The sequence below is a fragment of the Gastrolobium bilobum genome, unplaced genomic scaffold (genome assembly GCF_033153095.1).
Source record: "Gastrolobium bilobum isolate Gb01-03AN ecotype WA unplaced genomic scaffold, APGP_CSIRO_Gbil_v1 utg2195, whole genome shotgun sequence".
In the NCBI taxonomy this organism is placed as follows: domain Eukaryota; kingdom Viridiplantae; phylum Streptophyta; class Magnoliopsida; order Fabales; family Fabaceae; genus Gastrolobium; species Gastrolobium bilobum.
Genome location: NW_026895782.1, coordinates 286,646 through 308,846, shown reverse-complemented (window position 1 = coordinate 308,846; position 22,201 = coordinate 286,646). Strand labels below are relative to the sequence as shown.

Genomic DNA, 22,201 nt, shown 5'->3' with positions numbered 1-22,201 from the left:
AAGTCTATCTTTTTGTTCGCTAAACTCACTACACAAACCGACTACATCTCTATGTCACACAATCGATGAGCCATTAGGACTTGGATAGGGTGTAATCGACCACAGTCTATGAACCCAAAGAAGACATGGGCCCACAGTTGGGTCGGGTCGGCCCATCTCAAACAAAATAGAATCATTTAATCATAGTTTTAACAGAACTGAACTCATCAGTTGAAAAAGGTCCATAGCAGATTCCTGATCAAGCACTACTCATAGAGCCCACATAAACCATGGACATGCTCAAACTCAAAACTTGAATATCAGATCTTTAATGGGATAACACTGCATGAACTAATAAAAATTTCATATAATACCCAGAAATGAATAAATAAAACACAGTCCAAATCCAAGGATCGATCTAACTAGTTTCGACGCGATCTAACCAAATCCAATAACAACAAACTGAAGAACGACCTGATCGCATAATAACTAATTAGGTAGGAAAAAAACGATTGGTTCATGGAGAAACCAACAGTAAAAGAGGCTTCGGCTGAAAGAAAAATGGAAAAATCGACAAATCGAGAAGTTAGGGTTTGGGATCTACCAGTTAATATATACGTCAACGGAATCTGACGGTGAAAACAAGGATCCGAACCGGAAACCGAGCCTTCAGGGATGGCCGGAGAGAGATCTAGGGTTTTGCAGAGAGAGGAGAGAGAGAGAGAGGGCTCACCGGAGGGAGATGGTGATTGGGCCTTGGAACGAACCCGAGAAGCTAATTGGACCTTCTTCGAGTTCAAGGGTTTCTGGTGTATGGTATGTGGTTTCGTACTGGTTCGAGAGATAAGTTTCTGAAAAGTTTCAGAATAGGGCAATTCTTTTGGATTTCGAATTTGGACTCTTAAGGTCCATTATTATTATTTATTGAATTCATTTTCTTCGTTTTAAGATTCTTTCTTTCTTTTTTTTCTCCTTTTTTTTTTTTGTCTATATATATTTTTTTTGGTACACTTGTCTATATATTTCCAAATGGGAACGAACCCCAGAGCTTTTAGCTTAAGTTATAGCCCACCCCTAATGAATAAGAGAAAAGTGATATTTTACTTGGTCTTTGGGGTTAGGACCGTACGTGTAGGGCGTGCGAGTGAATAGCCCACCGAATGAAGTGGACTATTAATCGGGTGAGGGCCCCACCCTTAGCTTCGTTACTTTTCTTGGAGAATTTTTAGCCCAATCATTTACGTTTATGTTTCTTTGATCTTCAGGGTTCACCTACTCTTTGCTTTTTTATTTGTCTTATCACTAAATCTGGAATTGTATTTTATTGTTTTTTGGGTTAGAATTCTATATTCTATTGCTCCTTTATATGCTTTTTTTCAACTACAAATAATTAATAATGATAAGAAGAAGAAGAATTAAAGAGCGAGAACCTGATTTGCTTTTAGAAATTGATTAACAAAAAAATAAAAATTAATAGCTGAAGCAAAAGACCAAGATTTTATAGCATGAGAGTTTAAATGGTGTAGCCATTGGTTTCAGCCCTTTCGAGTATAAAAATGAGAATGGGCCTTGCAATTTGGTTTCCCAGATGCTGTAAGTTATCTGGTCCTTAGGTAATTTTGAGATAACTTTCTGTACAAAGAATGGTTTGGACTTTGGGCTAAACTAAACCCCTAAGATTGGTAAACTCTAGCGTCTAGCCCATCTTTAACAATTTATATGACGACATGAATATCACTCTTCCACAAATCTGATCCTTTTATAAATGATTCCAAATTTTCACTAGAACTAGTCTTTTTTGTTTTCTTCTAATGACTTGCATAAATTTAATTTAATTTTGAAAAGCATTATTATTTTGTTTTACGTTTATTGTATATATATAAAGGAATTAAAAATGGAAGAAGACTTTGAAATTTTTAAATATTTGTTATTCATTAATGTGTAACGTAAAGGTGCAGAGAATAAGTTTTATTAATTAGTATTATTACTCAGTCAATTAGAAAAACTGCGTGAATTATTATTTTTATATAAAAAAGGGTTCATATAAAATTTGATTAAAAAAATTATTTTTTTAACAGTAACTATTAATTTGAATAAACATAGGTTGGGGGAAAAGATAAAAGTTTGTTTTAGTCGAAGTTGTTTTCAATGGTTCATCTAGTGGTTGAATAAGTGTGATTCATGCCGAGAAAGAAATAGTTGTGCTCGTTGACTTGTTAATCTTCCTTTGGACCATCGGTCACAAGAAGACTTGCAGATTTTCTCTTTTCAACCTTTTGGTCTTCTTCTCTCTCTTTTTGTTGCTAATTTTGTTTCTATTTATAGAACTCGTCGATATTTTAATGTCTTAGCTTGAATGTCTTAGCTTGAGGGTCTCCCCATCAGTATACCAAAAAAAAAAAAAGTGTGATTCATGCCATGATTATTCAAGTCCGAACTTTAATGCAGCACCTAACAATTTTTCATAATGCATCAATCTTAAACAAGAGGTTCACTCTCAAAATCCCTCTCACGAGAGTAATTCAGTTTCAATCCACACAAAAATTAATCCAAAACTACTCCTATATATCACTTAAAAACAAATAGAGTTTAGTTTATAAGATTAATATTTGTTACCTTGTAGGAGATAATTTTATCTTCTACACACATATAAAAATATATGGGGTCATATTTTCTTTTTCTTTTTGTTCCCTTCACAAAGTTCCACATGAGATCCACACACTTTTACGTGTGTGGGAGATAAATTATCTCCTAAGAAACATTAATCCCTTAGTTTATAACAAACTTAGAAGCACAAAACATAAAAATGTCAACTTGCACGTGAACACACAACCGAACAGACATACACATAAATAGCAAAGACGCATTACGTGCAGAATAAATGCTTTTGAGTAGAGGTAAACTTTCAAAATCACGTATTGGTCAGATCTACGCCAATGAGTTTTAGTTTTTACTTGTTAGAACAATTGTTATAAATTAGCACCGGTCAACCAATACATGTTACCATTTTCTTAAGGCCAATTCTAGGACAATTTCAGTGCTTCCTTACTTTTGTAGGTCAAGTACAACGTGCTGGTTATGAGTAATTAAGACCAACATTTTTTATCTGATTCAACTGTTATAAAAGAATTGACTTAATTTCTCCATCTCATTGAACCATTGACTAATAGCTAGAATCTCGTGTATTCCACTAGTCATGCATGCCACTTCAAGACACCTACCAAGTATTTTTATTAGCTTTGATAAGTAATGTTTACATGACATTATATGATATTTGTTTTGTTTATAATTGTATAAGTGATTTTACAAATTTTGCTCTCTTAACTTAAATGTATTTACATATAGCTATGTATAATTGTCATTGTAGATATTGTAAAGTTATATTTTTTCTTAATTAAAAATGTTATATTTTCCTATTTTAATTAATGATACGATTTTATTAATTTCTTTTTTTCGGTTATTTATGCGTTTGGTACTGCTAAGAAAGGAAATATTGGATTTAAATAGTCCTCATGAGGTGAGCATAAAAAGTTGCTTTTATGTTATACTTACATTATGTTTAAGAGAATAGAAAAGAAATAAGAGTAGCGTTATGCTTATAACCTACTTTCATTTATAACCTTTTATAATCATATTTTAAGCGTTAATTTTTGTCAATCAACGGTTATCATTTATTGTGAATTAATAATTAATTAATGAATTTGATTTGCGAAAATAATAACTATTGATCGACAAAAATCAATGGTTAAAATATGATTATAAGAGATTGTAAAGAAAAATAGATTGTAATATAACTTTCCTCTTTCTATGCAATACAAAATTTCAGTTATTATCAAAATTAGGAAAGAACTGGGAAATAAACTTATGGGTTGACATCAAGTCATTAAGAATGAGCTAGAAATAAGGAACTAAGATAGTTTATATGAAATTATAGATTTAAATCTTAATTAGTATCATCATTTATATAAAAAAAAATCAAGTATATTCCATTTTGTGTCCTTCCTTTATGATTTTTCGCATACAAAATAATGAAAGTCTGTTTCGTTTCTTTGTTTATCTTTTAAATAAGGAGAAAGAAAATGTTATTCCTCTCTTTTATGAATGTTCCTCGCTTATTGTGCTCTGTTTAATTAATAAATAAATATTCAAATAAAATGTTAATAAATCCATGAAAGTTTGACTTCTTAAACTCCACACAAATTCAAATTTGAGAAAATGATGCAAAATTAAATTATTCAAACATTTGATAAAATATTGATGATTGACGTCTTATTTGTGACTATCTTGAAAATCGGCTCCTGTTATTGCCGTATTGGTTCCGGGAGGGCAAGCTGCTCCACTTAAATTGCTTCAAAGTGTTAGTTTTACTTTTTTGAAATTAAAAAACACTTTTACTTATCTACCCAAACATGATTTAAAATGACATTAAATATATATGAACTAAATTTTGCAAGTTTGATGTTGTTTTAACTTAATCAATGGCGTTGATTTTGAATTCTATATATGTAATATATTAGAATTTTGATAGGAAAAAAGTTATAATTCATATAATTTTATTCGGTTCGAACCTCAATTAGCGAGCACTTGTTGGTGACTTAATATCTAGTTGCTTATAATAAAAAATTACAACCTTGATTATTTTTGCAAAGTGAATTTGTAATCAAACTTTGTGTTCAAATGCCTATTTATTTTCTCAGATAATATCATCTTTATTAGAATTTATTTTCAAGGGTAGAATCCTTTGACACCAGTGTCAAATTTAAAGTTTGAGATCTTATCTGAGAGTCATTAGATAAAAAAAGATCAATGACTCTAATTTGTAAACATGTAAGACCATTGATTTTTTTTTATCTAACGACTCTCATATAAAATATCAAACTTTAAATTTGATACTGATATCAAAAGATTCTATCCCTATTTTCAAAGCTTCGTAAAAATAAAGAAACTCTAAAACTAATTTTAGAGATAAGTTACAAAAATAAAGAAAGTTCTTGAATAAAAAAGTTACAGTAATTGGTGGTAGCATAAGAGAGAAGGTTGATTGGGTTATCGGGAAAGGGAAAAGACAATGTCGTGGGTTAAATCAATTGGACAAACTTTCTTTCATCGTGTCGGGCATGTGTGTTTGGTGGATGGTGTCAGTGATACACTGACAAAAGAGTGCATGCATTTCCATGCAATTGTCGCTAAACTTGTACACGTGCATTACACGCTTCCTGAGTCCTGACTCTTCTTCTGACCTGCACAAAACAAAACCCAGAATTGTGTTTCCTAATTCCAACTAAGAGCAAGTAATTGAGTTTTGTCTTTGTATTACTTTTGACATTAACAATTATGTGTTTCTCCTATACATCTGAATGTGTCAGTATTTATGACTAATTAATTAAGGTATCATTGTTTTTAATATTGTAGAAAATAATTTTATTTTTTATACACATAAAAATACATAGGTTCATGTGAAACCGTGTGAAAAATGAGAGAGAATAACTAATTTCTTTAATTAAATTAACAACTTGCTTTAATCTCTTTGGAATCACCACGGCCATAAAAATTAAAAATGCATAAAACTTCGTTACTAACTTCGTTTTCTCTCAAATAAATTGAGAAGTTGACTATTTGTTAAGACTCGTGCAAGTAATAGTTTAATAAGTTTTTTTTTTTTAGAAATTATTCCCCCCCCCCCCCCCCCCTTTCTAAATATCAGATATCCAATGTATGGTATTGAGTAAATTATACATGTGATTTCATATTGCTTCTTAATTCATTGATAAGCAATTAATGTTCAAATATTTGCTCTCTATATCAATTTTCTCGACCTAGGATAACATATTTTATTATCGAGAGATGAGAAAGACCTCAATCTCTAAATTTTATTTTAGAAGCCCATCGAAAATAAGATGATCCAGAGGTAATAATGTATCACTGAAGAATAAATTTGATGTCATGTGAAATTTGACATGTCATCTGAGAGCCGTTAGATCAAAAAAGATCAATGATTCTGATTTGTAAGCATGTGACACCATTGATCTTTTTTATCTAACGGCTCTCAGATGACGTGTCAAATTTCAAATTTGACACACGCACACACGCACACATATATATAAGGTAGGATCCTTTGACACCGGTGTCAAATTTGAAGTTTGACACCTCATATGAGAGCCGTTAGATAAAAAAAGATCAACGACTCTTATTTGTAAGCATATGATACCATTGATCTTTTTTGATCTAATGACTCTCATATGAGGTGTCAAATTTCAAATTTGACACCGGTGTCAAAGGATCCTGCATATATATATATATATATATATGTTCTGTCTGAAAGACAGAGATATCCAGCCGGTGGCTGGTATATTTTATGTAGGATCTATGAGCACAATAATAATCGACATAGTCAAGACGTGGAGTGTGTGCACAGTGACAGCTAAAGGAGAGAGGGTTTAGAATGTGTGTACCTTATTGGCTTAACCCCTTATTTATAGATGGGTTACCTGACAAGAGTGTACTTCTAGGCATCTTAGGAATATTGGGGGCCCAAGTCCAATTGCTTAGCTATCTAGATAGTAGGGGTGTTCGCGGTCTCGATTAGATCGGTTATGGAAGTAAAAATCATCTGATCCAATACCTTCGGTTTAATCATATAATCATCCATTCGGTCTGGAATTTTTTTCAAATCCGATTTGATCCAATCCAATCTTTTTCGATTTGGATTGGATCGTTTTTCGGTTTTTTGAAAATCCTAAAATTTGTTTCATAGTTATTGTGCAAATAACATCTTTTGTATAATAGGCTTTGTAAATTATTATTTTTTGAAATACAAAAGCATCAGTAAACGATAATATAGTTTTTTTTTGGGCAATGAGATATGAAGCTCTACACAGATGAAATTTTGTTGATAAGATGTGACTAGATTTTTTCTTGGATTTAGTTGATGCGTTAATGGATATTGGGTTTAGAAATTCTTGGGCTAAGATTGGGAAAAGACCTAGGTAAAGGGGAATTAATATATTGGATCGGGTTGGATTTGATCGATTTTCATCAACCCATCCGAAAACCAATCCTATCCAATTAAAATTTGTGATTTTTTTTCGATTTTCGGTTTTTTGGTTTTCGATTTATTCGGTTATCGATTTTTCGGTTATCGCGGTTTGAATCGGTTTTGATCGGTTGATGAACACCCCTACTAGATAGGATCGTCATTAATAGAATATTTCCTTCCTTTCTGTGTTGTCCTTTATTGGACCTTCTAGAATATAAGTCTTTGTCAGGTCCATAACAGTTGCCCCCAACCCGGTAGTTTGGTTGTCCAGGCTGTCGGGATGTAATAGTAGTTATCTCTTCATTTTATTTCGCAAATCTGATTTATTATCAAAACTTGAATGTGTTGCTTTCTTAGCAATAATTTTGCTTTCTTAGAATTAATTTTGCTTTCTTAGCAACTTTTTTGCTTTTTTAGCAATGATTGGATTATTAAGGGCGTATCCTTATTTTCCAATATTTCAGATAGAATCCCCTACTTTGCTTTCGTAAAGCGGGTTGTACTACCTTTGTTTTATACCTCGACTAGAATCCACTGCCTTGCTTTTTGCAAGACGAGTTCCCCAACCTCGATTTTATTCCTCGGCTATAATCCACTGCCTTGCTTTTTGCAAGGTGAGTTCCAATACCTCAGTTTTACGGAAATATTTAATATGGTCCAGGATCACTGAATCTATTAGTGCTCTCTCTCACGTCATTAATTTTTTCTTTCCCTTTTTATCCCTGTTATTTTCTCTCTTTTCCAATTTTACCCTCCTATTTACACTAAGGGACCACCTAAAAAATGGTGGTCCCGGTTCACAAAAAATAATCTCCAGTTTTACGCCTCGGTTAGAATCTACATCCTTGCTTTCTTGCAAGACGGGTTCCAATACCTCGGTTTTAAGCCTCGGCTAGAATCCACGTCCTTGCTTTCTTGCAAGACGGGTTCCAATACCTTGGTTTTTGGATATTTAACTCGGCTTCTTGCCAGAGTTTCATTTACCCAGAATTTTTATCCTGGGTCTTCATCCCGGATTGGGGTGTGATCATTTCTCTAGGATCTCATCTCTCAAAACTCGTATTCATTCTTTATCTCAGATTTCTTATCCTGGGTCTTTATCCCGGATTTGGGGTGTGCTCCTTTCTCTAGAATCTCATCTCTCCAAACCCGTCTTCATTTTATCGCGGATTGAGGTGTGATTCTTCTTCCAGGACCACATCTCTCCAAACTCGTCTTCATTTTTTTCTGGATTGGGGTGTGATCCTTTTTCCAGTCGGCGCCAATGTTCTGTCTGAAAGACAGAGATGTCCAGTCGGTGGCTGGTATATTTTATGTAAGATCTATGTGCACAATAATAATCGACATAGTCAAGACGTGAGGTGTGTGCACAGTGACAACTAAAGGAGAAAGGGTTTAAAATATGTGTATCTTTATTGGCTTAACCCCTTATTTATAGATGAGTTACCTGGCAGGAGTGTACTTCTGGGCATCTTAGGAATATTAGGGGCCCAAGTCCAATTGCTTAGCTGTATAGATAGGATCGTCATTAATAGAAGATTATCTTCTTTTTTGTGCTGTCCTTTATTGAACCTTCTAGAATATAGACCTTTGTCAGGTCCATAACAATATTATATATATATATATGTGTGTGTGTGTGTGAACGATCCGTTTACAAATTTTTTTTATAAATTTTTGCAAATTAACTTCTGGAAGTACGTAGTGTAACTTTGTATACTTTTGGGAGTACATAATGTAGTTTGTAAGAGTTTGTAAACAAAAAGTTTATAAATATAATATTTCTTATATATATAGAGAGAAGATCATTTGACACCGATGTTAAATTAAAATGTTTGAGCCAAATCTTAATCGTTAATTTTAGTCAATCGACGATTATAATTTATTGAGAATTACTAATTAAGTAATAAGTGTGACGCAATAAATTATAACCGTCTAATTGACGGAAATCAACAGTTATAATTTGGTGTCAAATGATATATATATATATAATAATAATAATAATAATAATAATAATAAATCTATTCTAACACAGAAAAAAAATATAAATTTATATAAAGTTTTCTTATAAAATATAAATTTATATAAAATAAATCTATTCTAACACAGAAAAAAACATTTGAATATGCAAATAATTTACGAGCTGAGTTATGGTGGATTGAGGTACTAATTATTATAAACAATTCACCAAATTTAATGAATTAAACAAGTCAACCCATCAGGTTTAATTAATTTGTCAGCTCTGCCCAAAACGACTAGCCCCACCCCGATTTAAATATCCTGATTCCACTATTAATGATGAAAGGTTACGGGTCAATTTAAACAGTTATAGTAGGTTTTTGCAACACATCATATTTAAAAATGAATTTAATTTTTTTCTCAAAGATTACCTAATTAACGAATACAGACAAAATTAATTTTTTTATAAGAAAAATAAATTGGTCGAATTATTTTAGGCTAAATTTTTTCTTATGTTACAGGCAATTTTTTGTCTTAATGCCATAGAAACAATGTTATGGTGGGTCCCACCATTTTTTTGAAAACATAAAAGAAGTTAAAGAAAAAAAAAACTATTGTGAAGTGACAGGAGATGATTTTTCTTCAATGACAGAAGAAAATCATCTCATTCTCCCATTATTTTATACATTCAATATTATCTTCTAGTTTTACAGCTAAACAAGCCAGTTGGTTTTGAGAAATACTTTTACAATAATTAGAACCCTCCAGATTTGTTTGCAGTGGCATATACGCAATTATTCTGTAAATCGAAGTCTTTATTTTACACAATTTTGTATTTTACGACCCTTTTTCCATAAAACTATTGAGTAAAACGAGTTTTTAGGTAGGATCATTTTACAGTAAGTTACACTCTTAATATTGTTCTTTGATTCCATTTATATTGAAGGGTTCTAATTTTTTAGTAATACGAACCATTGGATACAAGTGGATCAATAGTCAAGATTGAGTGTAAGACTTCAAACTCTTACACCTTAGGTGGTGTTTGGTTGGGAGCTTTTCAGCGGATATCTATCTTTCTCAAGTATGGCTTTTAGAAACACCATGTTTGTTTTAACGTTTTTCACCAAAAACCCATCTATCCAATTTGTCTGGATTTATGAGAAACATAGATATCCGCACTGTTTAGAAACTCAATTTGAAGGTGGGATTTTTCGGAAAACCAGTTATCTGGCTTTTAATGCACTGTTGATTTCATAAAATTAACTAATTTTCCCAATAAAGTTTTTCCCCACCAAACAACTTTTTTTTACATTTTTCTACCTATCTCACTTTATCTATCTTTCTAATCATTTCTCTATCTATCTCATTTCCCTACTATTTCAAAAAAATTTCCTGAACCAAACGCCTCTAAAGTTTTGGGGTCCATTCGATTTACTTAAAATTAAAGCACCGGTCAAGACAAAAAGTTTTATCTAACTTTTGATGTTAAAGATGATCATTGGTTGGACAAAATTAAAAAAATTGTGAACCTCTTTTGCCTTTAAAATTACCTACACCGTATAAAAAATCGCAACAACAGCTCACATGGCCACCTTCCCCATTCTAGAACAAGAAAAACCTTAAGAGGCACAAACTTTTGATTCAATGGAGAAAACCCAAGTCGAACAAAATCTTAATTGTGAACCTCTTTGCCTTTAAAATCACCTCCACTCTTCACAAAAACACATTTTTAATCGGAACCTTCCATCCCAGACAACCCAAATCCGATTGTGCTCTTCCACAGCAACTTCAACATCACCCCCAACACTTAGCTGCCATTGTCAAAACTTGATTGAGGTTCAGAACGAAAAACCAAAGATACAGATGAAAAAAATATATTATAAAATACATATTTTAGAGCAAATTTAATAATAATTAAATTAGATATATCTGATTAGATTAGTCTGGAAAAACTATTTTTTATGAAAATACTAACTAAAAAATACATAAATTTGTATTGTTAGTAAAAAAATTTAATTTAATTATAATTTGTGATATTATTGAAATGATTTAAATATAACAATATTTTTTTTATAAATTGAAGTTGTTATTATATATTATATCATCACCCACAATATATTTTTTATTTGTAATCGTATAAGAAAAATTAAATTAAATTAAAAATGATAACATTATTAATAAATTGATTAAATAATATTAAAATTTTACCCTATATATTTTTGAAATGTAAAATAAATTATTTACAAAATAAAAGGTTATTGTAATATAAATTGTATTAATCTACCAATTATTTATGTGTATCAAACAATATGCATCGCAAAATTGTTTGTGCTGTCATTCAACTGTTAAATAGTAGATAAAATAAAAAAGTCTTGTTGTACCTCATTTATGGTTTGTTTGATTGTGTTCCTTTTTTTTTTTCTCTTCTTAAAACTGTTTTGTAGAGTCGTTAATGAAATAAGTCTTTTCTGTGTTTTTTTTGTTTTGAAAGTTAAAAATCAAAACATAAAATAAAAAAGATTGAGATATATTCTCAAAATTTGATTCTAAAAATTAAAAAGTAGTTATAATTTTCAAAACTTTTTTTATAAATGTTAGAGAAGTATAAAAATCATTGATGGGCCTTCACTTAATAACTTCAACTTTTGTGTTGAATTGTTTCTTTATATGATATCAGAGCTTCGTATCACGGGTTGGATCTTCATCACCCCCCTACTTTCTCTTGTGAAATTTCTTAGTACGGGTAGGTGGGTCTGTGCATTATTCATCATTCATGCCCAATAAGCTCTTGCGTGAGAGGGGAAGCGTGTTAGAGAAGTATATAAATCATTGATGAGCCTTCACTTAATAGCTTAAACTTTTTGGGTTATTTGGTTCTTTACAATAAAAGAAACCTTATCAAATATGTTTTTTTTCCTGAAAATTCAAAAATTATTTTTGAAAACATAATTCAAATATGTCCTTAGTGTTAAAAATAGTGGTAGAATAGTAGTTTAAAAGTCCCACATCATATATTTCTCATTGGATTTCTTTTCTTTTCAGTTATATAATAGGACCTTCGTTGTGTAGTTTAGACACATAAATTAATCACAAATATCTCGAATCTTGATATTTTAACATGGTATATTGAGTTTAACAAGAGAAATCTTAATCCGTCTTCCGTTATTTCTTTTTCCACAATTTTAGTATGGTAATAGAGAGATATCACCCTGCATGAGGAATTTCCGTTGTCGTCATTTTTCTCTCCCCTCTGTTTCTATTTTTAATTTTTTTCACTGTTTGTTCCATTTGAGTTCTCTAGTCTCTCTTTGCCCATCTATATGTTTTCTTTTTCTTTTTTTGAATTTTCTCAATTTATTTATTATTTATTTATTTTCTTTTTCTTTTCCATATCTGCTATTTTCTTTCATGATCTGGCTCTTTGTGCCGCTGTCTCCAGCCCCTGTTGGTTGTCTCGTCGTTGTTTGGGGTACGCCTTGGTGTTGTCTCTGATCAATTTCTTTCTTTTTGCTTTCCAGCGTCGCGATGTGGGTAGTGTTCTTAGTTATTTCTGGGTTCTTTCTCCTCCAGATCTATCATTTTAGTTTTATTTCTTCTCATCTCTGTTTTTTCTTTCTTCCTCTTTTTATATATTTGTTTACTTGTGTCTTTCCCACTATAAACTCACAGATTATGGTATTTTCCGGTGATTTGTTTCTTTGCTTTTGATTTTTGTTTTCCTCTGTTTTGCATATTGTTTGGTATGACTGATATGGATTTTATTCAAGTCTGATATGGCTTGATTTGATTTCTATTTTCCACTTTGCCATTGTTTGGCATATTGTTATAATTAGGCTTGTATTTGGCCTATTTGATTTTATTCTCATATATGTTTGTGGTGTTATTCAAGTCTAGTTTGACTTGTATTGGGTTTTGTCATTGTTTGGCTTTATTTTTGACCTCCCATTCAGGGTGAGCATTTACCTCGGGTGTTGCCTGGTCCGCGGATCATTCCAATTATAGTGGCTCTGTCGGCACTTATCCCAGTTGCATCACTGTCTCTTTACCAACTCTTCAGACTTTTGGTCATTTAAGTTGATGTGTTGTGCTACTGATTTCTCTGGCTTATGTTCCGTGAAGCTTCGTTTTTAATCTTCTTTCTTCACAAAATGAAGTGTTCTTGCTATTTACCCTTCATCTCGAGGGGGAGCGTTAAGAAGTTCCTCATTCAGGGGAAGCACCATTCATGTTGCTGATGTTCATTCCAATACCTCAGTTGTTTTTGTCGATGTTCATCCTGGAACCGTTCATGATGTTGATGGTCATTCTATCTCAGTTGTCTTTGTCGTGTCAATGTTCATTAAGGCACCGTGCATGTTGCTGATGTTCATTCCAGCCAGATGTCTTAGCCGATGTCCATCCCGACGCCATTTTAACATACTATTGATTTTGCTTCCTCATTCAAGAGGAGATTTATTTTGAAGTTATGTTTCTTAGTCTTTCTTGTTCAAGCTTGTCGCATACGATTTATATGCTTGAGTTTGAGGGAGAATGTTAAGAATAATGGTAGAATAGTGGTTTAAAAGTCCCACATCATATATTTCTCATTGTATTTTCTTTTCTTTCAATTATATAATAGAACTTTCATTGTGTAGTTTAGACACATGGATTAGTCACAAATCTCTCGCATCTTTTTGATATTTAACACATAGTTTGTTGTTCTATTTTCTTGTATTGTTTCTTATTATGCATCGAAAGTAGTCGTAATATTTTTCATGTCATAAAAAATAGTTATATAATGCAATCCAAAAGAAAAAACACATTGCCCTTATATTAAAATGTTTTAAACAAGTTTAAAACTAATTTTATTTAAACATATTATTATTTAATTAGCTGAAAAGTGGATATAAGTATAAATAATAGAAAAAATATTTCTCCTTTCACAAGAAAAATGTCTTCTCATATGACTTTCACTTTAATTCATGTGCCATTTGTTTTGTTTTGTTTTTTTTAAGGTGGGGCCTATTTTCTTTCTCTCTACTGAAATCATGAACTTTTCTTGTAAAAGGAGAAGTTGAAACCCATAAATAATTGAGAGTCATCTATACATACCATTACTAAATTTTAGTCCAATATTAATCGCTTTGTCGATATTGCAAACCGCAGTTAGTGTTGGAGATTGAAATTATGTTTTGAAATACTGTTATTATTATATAGGAACAAGTAGTTTAGATTAGAGATTTCTTTGTAATTCAGTTTCCTATTTTTCTGATGGGTTGTTATTAATACTTGTATAAATACACCTCTTTTAAGAGGTAAAGTAAACACTCTTTTTGGTCCCTGGCAATATCTACGAAATCCTTTTTAGTCTCTGGCAATAAAAAAGGACCAAATTGGTCCCTAACAGTATGTAAAAAGGGCCACGTTAGTGACGGATGAGTTGACATAAGGACTAACGTGACCCTTTTTTCATAGTTTTAGGGACCAATTTGGTCCTTTTTTATTGCCAGGGACTAAAAAAGATTTCGTAGATATTGTCAGGGACCAAAAAGGGTGTTTACTCTAAGAGGTAACAAATGAATGAAAGAGATGTATAATTCTATGGATTGAGTTTTAACATGGTATCAGAGCAAATTTAATCCAAAGAACTCAAAAAGAAAAAAAATGCATGTTACTCTTGAAGTATCTTTTAGGGAAACCGAAGTCTTTTATGCAGGGGGAGATCCAAAACAATAGAGAAGAATTTTGGCTATCTACTTCTATAGTTCCTACTCCAATGCTTTCCAACACAAATGATCAGCTCACCAACACTAATTCTCCTCAAAGTTCTTCACTTGAAGTAATCCTTGATCCTCCAGAAGCATAACTCAACGATGCAAGTCCTCCTTTAACCCATGAGACACCATGTCTAACAGACTCCGCAGTTGAACATAATTCTGAACCACATTTTGAATCCAGAACCAAATTGCTTTCTGTCCCTAATACATATTTTTCAATTTCTACTGCTCCTAATAGTATTCAATGTCAGAAAGTCAGAGAGACCAAATAAAGGCAAACCCAAAAATATTTATGAACCAAACCCGAAAGTAAAAGTGAAGTATCCTATTAGTAATTATGTGTCATCTCATAGGCTGTCTGGATCATATGCTCTAACAATTGATTAATTATCTACTGTATATATTCCTAATAGCGTGCAGGAAGCTTTAGAAGATCCTAGATGGAAGCAAGCAATGAATACTGAGATGGAAGCACTTCAGAGAATTAAAAATTGGAAAGAAGACAATTGGGTGCAAATGGGTATACACCGTGAAACTAAAAGCAGATGAGAGTATTGATAGATACAAGGCAAGGCTTATAGCAAAGGGATACACAAAAAGGTATGGAGTAGACTATCAAGACACGTTTGCTCCTGTGGCTAAACTTAATACAATCATAATCTTAATATCCATTGCTGCAAATAGAGACTGGCCATTGAAACAGTTTGATGTAAAGAATGCTTTTTTGAATGGTGAGTTAGAAGAGGAAGTCTACGTGGAGGTTCCACCTGGAGTGAAGCTAACTTCTTCAAAGGAGAATGTAGTTTGCAAACTGGAAAAAGCTCTCTATGGCCTTAAACAATCACCCAGGGCGTGGTTTGGAAGACTCTCTTTAGCAATGAAGAAGTTTGGTTATAAGCAAAGCAACTCGGATCATACATTGTTCATAAAGCATAACAAAGGGAAGGTTACAATACTCATTGTTTAGGTAGATGATATGGTACTAACAGGGGATGATGTAGAAGAAATGAAGTTACTTGAGAAGAAATTAGCTGCTGAATTCAAAATGATGGATCTGGGTTCTCTAAAATATTTTCTTGGAATAAAAACTGCAAGATCTGAACAAGGTATTTTTCTGTCTCAAAGGAACTACATTTTAGATCTTATATCCGAGATTGGGCTAATGGCTTGCAAGCCCGCTGATACTCCATTGGAAGTGAATCATTCTTTGGGTATTTATCCGGATCAGGTTGAGGTTGATAAGGGCAGATATCAAAGGTTAGTAGGAAAATTAATTAATTTATCACATACTAGACCTGATATTGCATATTCTGTTAGTATGGTTAGTAGATTCATGCACTCTCCTAGTGAAGAACATATGAAAGCAGTATATCATATTTTGAGGTATCTCAAAGGATCTCTAGGGAAAAGTATTTTATTTTCAAAAAATAACAGAGCCTGCATTGAAGGTTACACGGACTCAGACTGGGCTAGTGATAAAATCACAAGGCAATCAACTTCAGGGTATTTCACTTTCGTAGAGGGAAATCTGGTTACATGGAGGAGCAAGAAACAAAAGGTAGTGGCAAGATCTAATGCTGAGGCTGAATTCAGAGGTATAGCCTATGGTGTTTGCGAATTGTCATGGGTGAGAAACATTCTAGCTGACTTGGGCATTTCATATGATAAACCAATGAGTCTCTTATGTGATAACAAAGCAGCCGTGGAAATAATAAACAATCCAGTTCAATACGATAAGACCAAGCATGTTGAAGTTTATAGACATTGTATAAAGGAAAAGCTTGATAATCAGATAATTCAGATTCCTCATGTTCGGTCTCAAGAGCAACTTGCTGATGTTTTAACAAAAGCTGTCTCAGAAAAAGTGTTTGAAGAAATCATTGGCAAGTTGGGTATGATTGATATTCATGTACCAACTTGAGGGGGAGTGTTGGAGATTGAAATTATGTTTTGAAATACTGTTATTATTAGATAGGAACAAGTTGTTTAGATTAGAAATTTCTTGTTTAGATTAAAGATTTCTTTGTAATTCATTTTCCTATTTTTCTGATAGGTTGTTATTAATACTTGTATAAATACACCTCTTTTAAGAGGTAACATATGAATGAAAGAGATGTATATTTCTATGGATTGAATTTTAACACTTAGTATAAGGGAAACTAGGGTTTTAGTAATAATAAGAGAAAAGAAATTGATGGCATAATAATGACATTTTATTAGTGTTATATCAAATCAAATTTTGTCATATGTGATTAAAGGAATGGAGAAGAAAAGTCAGTGAAAGGAGGATTGGGCAAAATGAGTGACTGCCAGCTAATTACGTGTACTTATTAAGCAAACAAGCGGAACCCACCTCGCTAACCACTCTAATTTTGAAATCTGTAATCATCCATCGCAATTCTTCACAACATCACGCACACTCCCTGCCACTGCCAACCACAATTGGCTGGAACTGGAACTGGGAGATAGGACACCGCATCACGCACTTGTTCTCCTTATTATTCCTTTTGCTACTTCGCATGCTTTTGATAAGGGGTGTGTGGCAAAGGAAAAAAATTTTTATTCCAAAATCACAATTTTAAAAATATAATTAAAAAGTAAATTTTTTGAGAATGGTATTAAAAAATTATTTAACAGATCAAAATATTTATGAAAATGTTAAATTAAATTTTTTGATGTTATGTTTGATTAATTGTAAAATATTATTAGTAATGTAGATTGAGGTTAATTATATTCCAAAAAATTATTAAATATTTTCATCACATGGATTCTCAAAATATCACCCATTTGGTGGTATTTTAAAATAGAGTTTTTCTTCTTAAACATGAATCCTGAAAATCTGACTTTTTCTGAAAAAAAATCACAATCCTCATATCAAATGTAGATAAATTAAACTCTCAATCTCACTGTTCCCATAATTTTAAAAAAATTTCTAGTACCAAACACCCCCTAACACTAATGGGAATTTATCTTAAAACTTTATATGATCTGATTCCATGAAAATTTTGTATCTATTTTTTTATTCATTAATATTAAATAAGTGAGTTATTATTAAAATATATTAATATTTATAAAAACAAAAATAGATAATCAATTTTAAATAACAAATTATATAAAATTTTAACATGAGAAATCATTTATAAGTAGTCTAGATGAGAAGTTTTTCCTTGATTCGGAGCTTTTACACAGTAGTTAAAGTTTATCTATATTGTCAAAATGGGTTAGGCTAACCCCATTTGGGTTGGGTTCCTTTGGCTCTTGTCACGGCCAGATTGGGCATAACATATTTCGTACAGCATTTTGCCTGTCCAACGTGGGCACCTATTCTTTTTTCTATTTTTTGGTGGTTATTATTTTACTTTTCTTTCTTTTTTCGCGAGGTAATACATCCAAGGGAATTATATTTCTTTTATTGTAGAAATTAAATCTTTTGTCATATTAAAAAAAAAATTATTGAATAAAGTGTTTTCTTACTTTTTTCTAATATTATATAACTTGTCCTTTTTTTAATATGATAAATTTTTTGATTCCTATATCATGAGAGATATAATCCTCTACATCTGATATTGAAATAAACTAAATAAATGAGAATTAAGAAGTTTGGGAAACTGGATTTTGAGCAAATAACAAACAAATTACTGAACTAGCTCATTTGCCAATTACACGTTAATTATTCAAATAAGAAATGGTGGTTTGCTCTTAGGTCATAGCTTACAAGATAAAAAAAAAAAATGAATCAAATTTGTGTGCTAGCCAGATAATTTTGAGCTTAGATTTATTTAGTCCAACCCACACAGTCTATTTAGTTATTCGGATAGATCTACAATCTGTCAACTTAAACTATACATCATGATTAGAAAAATAAGCTCTCAATTTAGTATTCTAAAAATACACGTCATTGATTTGACCTCTAACAAAACTTGATATCAACATAACATTATATGAAAATTAAATATCAAATATATGTATTTAAAAATACAATTAACATCAATTCAGACTCAACTCAGTCATCTAAATAAATTTATCATTAGTTAAATCTTTTGCATGTAAATTAATTAATTAAATTCTGAATTAAAAAACTCCACCATGAAAATGAATATTTTTATGTGTAATTTAACATTACCGGATCATATGAGATAATCTTAATTTTTCATGAGTTGATTTAACCACAAATAAATAAGATTATCTCACATGACATTTACATATTAAATAACATATAAAATGATTGATTTCTGTATTTTCATAATTTATACACAAAATGATAATTAATATTTATTTGTTTTCAGACCAAAATATCGTCACCTATATAATTTTGATAAACTACAAATGAGCAATTGCTTTTATATAAATTTACGTATAAGTGGATAATTATTTGTTTTCATTTGGTAAAATGATACACATAATATATTTTTTTATTTAGAAAAAAAAATGAAATATGCGATTTAATATTTCGTGGATTGCCTCGTATGAATTGTGGCGCAGTGAGGAGATGGTGACCTCCGGGCCGGGAAAGTGGGGAAGAGTAGTACGACATCACAAAAAGGCCAAAGGGATAAAATGAAATGTTCGATTTTGGTCCCAACATACGCTGAAGTGAACGCATTCCTTGTCTTTTAATTCTCGTTTTTGTTTCGGTAGTTGTTTTGAGTTGAGACCGAGTGAGACTCAGTCATGGAGGTGCAGCTACAGGAAGGCACACAACGAACGCACACGTATGCAATGCAGTGGGGCTGTATCCCATGTGCCGCCATGTGATCCCGAAATTTCTGTTCCTCGTTTCGGGGCTTCATTTTACATTTCTTAGTCCCCTCCCAACATCCGCATCCATTGTTCATGTCTTCCACGCGCCTTATCAAGTATATCACTAAAAATGCCCTTTCAAATGTAAACTTCACCCACCAAATGCCCAACATAACAACAACAAAAAAAAAAAAAAATCTGTTGGAATTAATCAACAATGATCTATTGGTTATGAATAAGAAGTGGGTTAATAAAGGGAAAAAAAGAGGAAAGTTAAAGAGGTGTGTGAGTTTTTAACAAAGTTCCACATTGGACAAATAGTAGGAAGTGAGAGAGTTTATAAGCTCCCACCTCACTCTCCTAGATTGGCCCTTTGGGTCACTACACATTTTGTGGAGGGGGAGAAGCTACGCACGCCGCCGCTGTTCGTCCGGTTCGGTTCATGTGTATAATAAAAATAATATTTTGTCCAAAAATTTATCCATTGCTTCTCTCCAAATTTCGAACCCAAACATTTCTACCCGCCGATTTTTTGAGCAATTTTGAACTGAACCGGTTCTTCCCTTTCGTGAATCGGTCATCGGTTGTGTCTGCTCCCCGAACCGGTCACCGGTCGTACCCGTTCACCGCCGTCAGACACAGCGGTTCGCCGCTGGCGACCGGTTAGTGTCTCTATAAATAGACACTGACACCTTCAGAAATTTATCGGTTTTTTCTGCACTAAAACTCTGTCGAAATTTTTCTTCTCTTCCAGTTTGCATACTTTTGTTCATCCTCCGGTTACTTTCCTCTAGCAATTGCTGTGTTCGTTTGGGCTGTTGATTGGTAATGCCACCATTCTTTAGACGAAATTCGTTCTATCCTGGGAGACAAGTGTCCATCAACCTTTGGCATCTGTGAGGGAGGAAATTGTCTTAAGGAGACACGTTCTGTAGGTTCGGATTTTAATTCCTCTTCTGACACATCATTCTGACTGTTTTATCATTTGATAAGTAAGTCTGTTCTTATATTATTTATAATTGCACAGTAATAATTCTGATCATCTTTATCCTCTGCTCTATACATGGGTTCAAATCTATTAATGATATAATATCACTCATTGTCTTCAATAACAAAATCAAGTATCATGTTGCAAGATAATCTCTATGTAAATCTATAGAGACAACCAAAATGGATGGGTCAGCTGGAAAATTTTTATGTGTCCAGCAACATGATACTGGCTAGGGGTGTTCGCGGTCTGGATTGGATCGGTTTTGGAAGCAAAAATCATCTGATCCAATCCCTTCGGTTTGATCACATAATCATCCATTCGGTTTGGACTTTTTTTCAAATCCGATCGATCCAATCCAATTTTTTTCGGTTTGGATTGGATTGGTTTTCGGTTTTTTGAAAATCCTAAAATTTGTTTCTTGATTATTGCTCAAATAACATCTTTTGTATATATTGGCTTTGTAATTTTATTTTTTTTAAATACAAAAGTACCAGTAAACGATAATATAGATTTTTTTTGGACAATAAGATATGAAGCTCTACATATATAAAATTTTATTGATGAGACGTGACTAGATTTTTTCTTGAGTTTAGTTGATGGGTTAATGGGTATTAGGTTTAGAAATTTTTGGACTATGATGGGGGAAAGACCAAAGTAGGTAGAGGAAAATTAATATATTGGATCGGTTTGGATTAGATCGGTTTTCATCTACCAATCCGAAAACCGATCCAATCCAATTAAAATTTGCGGGTTTTTTTCGATTTTCGATTTTTCGATTTTCGGTTTATTCGGTTTTCGGTTTTTCGGTTCGGTTATTGCGGTTTGAATCAGTTTGGATCGGTTGATGAACACCCCTAATACTGGCATAGCCCAAACAAAAATGTGTCTATAATTCTTTATAAATCTTGTTTATTCAGTTTGATAAAAAAGGTTTCTTTTAAATGTGAATTGATTTTTTTGAATACCTAAATTTGGTTGACCTTATCTTAATTTAAAAGAAAGAAACTTAAAGAAACAGAAGAAGTTATTTTTGTGAAATCTCATCAAAGTTTAGGAGACAAATTAATTATGCACAAATTTTGGTTAATGGACTTATTGCTTGCCATTACCATTATCCTGAAAATAGAGGCATCGAAAAAACAATAACAATTTATGCCCCATAGAGAAATCACTAAATTGAAATTGAAGGGGAAAAAAAAGAAGAGGAGAAAACACAGATAACAGGGAAATCAAACACATAAAAGACGAAAAGGAGAATGCAATATTTTATTTTTTAAAAGGGATAGGTCATACTTAGTATTATTTTTTCTTATTATTTTTTGCTATCAACTTTGTTATCATTCGATTAAAATAAAATTAACAGGTACAAAAATAATATTAAAGGAGAGCCGTTGATTTAATTTTAATCCAACAATAATTAGATTGATAATAAGAAATAATAAATAAATATAAACTTCTCCTTTTTAAAATATCTGCAAGAATCTCATCTTTAATGAAGATTTTAATTCTTGGCTTAGGAATAAGAGGTTAGTGTTTTTTTTTTATACATGAATACGAGGTTAGTTAACATATACCATCAAGTTATACTTATTATTTTTATTAATATTTTAGTATCATTATATTAAATATAAAAAAAGTTCCTCACAACAATTGAGGGATATTAATTTGAAATTAATCTAATAATAATACAAATATTAAAAATAATATATTTATTTTATGAAAGCATAACCGGACTTTGACAAT

General features: G+C 31.9%; 1 protein-coding gene across 3 annotated transcripts in view; it reads right to left on the bottom strand.

The window, feature by feature from the left end:
• LOC133295885 (zinc finger BED domain-containing protein DAYSLEEPER-like) overlaps nucleotides 1-22,201 on the bottom strand; it is a 70,378-nt gene that overhangs the window by 4,083 nt on the left and 44,094 nt on the right. For 2 of the 3 annotated variants that reach the window (XM_061494772.1, XM_061494771.1), the window contains exon 1: nucleotides 584-854. The exons of the other annotated variant lie outside the window; for it this stretch is intronic. The gene's annotated coding sequence lies outside the window, so the exon portion shown is untranslated. Of the gene's footprint in view, nucleotides 1-583; nucleotides 855-22,201 lie in introns of those variants that run through there. 3 annotated transcript variants of the gene reach the window in all.